We start from the raw sequence: 2129 nt of genomic DNA on the forward strand, positions 1-2129 counted from the left end.
GCCTCCCTGCCTTCCGCACTGGACATAAATTGGTGCTGTATGTACAAAGGAAAAACAATTTGACATTGCAATTATTAAATTGGGGCTATAAGACAACAGAAGGCAGAGGATCATTGTAGAGAGTTGTTTTTCAAACTGGAGGCTTGGTATGACTTCTGCACTGCCCAAAACTGCAAGAAACTATGAAAAATCATGAATGTATCACAAACCATCACACAAACCAGCCTCCCATCTACTGACTCTGTCTACACTTCCCGCTGCCTCAGCAAAGCAGCCAGTATAATTGAGGACCTCACGTATCCTGGACATTCTGTCTTCTACCTTCTTCCAGTGGGAAAAAGACACAAAAGCCTGAGGTCACGTACCAAACGACTCAAGAACAGCTTCTTCCCTGTTGCTGTCAGACTTTTGAATGGACCTACCTTGCATTAAGCTGACCTTTCTCTACACCCTAGCTTTGACTGTAAATCTACATTCTGCACTCTCTCATTCCCTTCTCTATGAATGATATGCTTTTGTCTGTATAGTGTGCAAGAAACAATACTTTTCACTGTATAATAATACGTGAAAATAATAAATCAAATCAAAAAGGCCTGTGACCAGCGGTGCGCCTCAGGGATCGACGCTGGGCCCACTGTTATTTGTCATTTATATTAATGATTTGGATGAGAATTTAGGAGGCATGGTTAGTAAGTTTGCAAATTACACCAAAATTGATGGCATAGTGGACAGTGAAGAAGTTATCTAGGATTGTAACAAGATATTGATTAATTGGCCAGTGGGCTGATGAATGGCAAATGGAGTTTAATTTAGATAAATGCGAGGTGATGCATTTTGGCAGATTAAATCAGGATGGGACCTACTCAGTTAATGGTGGGGGGTTGGGAAGAGTTACAGAACAAAGAGATCTAGGAGTTCAGATTCATAGTTCCTTGAAAGTGGAGTCACAGGTGGACAGAATGGTGAAGAAGGCGTTCGACATGCTTGGTTTCATCAGTCAGAACATTGAATACAGGAGTTGGGACGTCTTGTTGAAGTTATACAAGACATTGGTAAGGCCACACTTGGAATACTGTGTACAGTTCTGGTCACCCTATTATAGAAAGGATATTATTAAACTAGAAAGAGTGCAGAAAAGATTTATTAGGATGTTACCGGGACTTTGTAGTTTGAGTTACCAGGAGAGGCTGGATAGAGTAGAACTTTTTTCCCTCAGGACGTAGCTTAGGGTTGATCTTATAGAGATCTATAAAATAATGAGGGGCATAGATAAGGTAGATAGTCAACCTCTTTTCCCAAAGGTAGGGGAGTCTAAAACTAGAGAGTATAGCTTTAAAGTGAGAGGGGGGAGATACAAAGGGACCAGAGAGGCAATCTTTTCACACAGGGAGTGCTGAGTGTCTGGAACAAGCTGCCAGAGGCAGTAGTAGAGACGGATACAATTTTGTCTTTTAAAAAGCATTTAGACAGTTATATGGGTAAGATGGGTATAGAGGGATATGGGCCAAACACGGGCAATTGGGACCAGCTTCATGGTAAAACTGGGCTACATGGATAAGTTGGGTCAAAGTGTCTGTTTCCATGCTGTAAACCTGTATGACTATAGTTTGAAATTGAACTTATTAAATTGGGATTATAATCGCAAATATAGTTTGAAATTGTATTTTTTTAAATTGAGACCTTAAAATTAAGAAAAAGTTTGAGATTGCAATTATTAAATTAGGGCTATAAGTGCAAATATAATTTGAGATTGCAATTATTAAATAGGTGCACAAGGATCAAAAAATAGCTTGAAATTGTAACATTAAATCTGTGCCATAAACACAAAGAAAAAATTTTGAAATTACAGTTATTAAATTGGGAGGGACTATGATTGCAAACATAGTTTGAGATTGCAGTTATTGAATTAGTGCACAAAAGTCCCTAACATTAGTTTGAGATTGCAATCAAAATATTGGTGCCTTAAATCTAAAAAAATTAGTTTGAGATTGCAATTATTAAATTGTTGGGAACTGAAGATTACGCTGGAACCAATGCAGGTGAAAAAAAAATTTTCGTTCCCATACCGGGAGTCGAACCCGGGCCGCCTGGGTGAAAACCAGGAATCCTAACCGCTAGACCATATGGGA

General features: G+C 39.0%; 1 non-coding gene across 1 annotated transcript; it reads right to left on the reverse strand.

The window, feature by feature from the left end:
* Window positions 1-2057: 2057 nt before the first annotated feature.
* Window positions 2058-2129, reverse strand: trnae-uuc (transfer RNA glutamic acid (anticodon UUC)). Its single transcript has one exon. It is a non-coding gene; the product is annotated as a tRNA-Glu (tRNA).

The sequence above is a fragment of the Carcharhinus amblyrhynchos genome, unplaced genomic scaffold (genome assembly GCF_965287045.1).
Source record: "Carcharhinus amblyrhynchos unplaced genomic scaffold, sCarAmb.v2.hapA scaffold_461, whole genome shotgun sequence".
In the NCBI taxonomy this organism is placed as follows: Eukaryota; Metazoa; Chordata; class Chondrichthyes; order Carcharhiniformes; family Carcharhinidae; genus Carcharhinus; species Carcharhinus amblyrhynchos.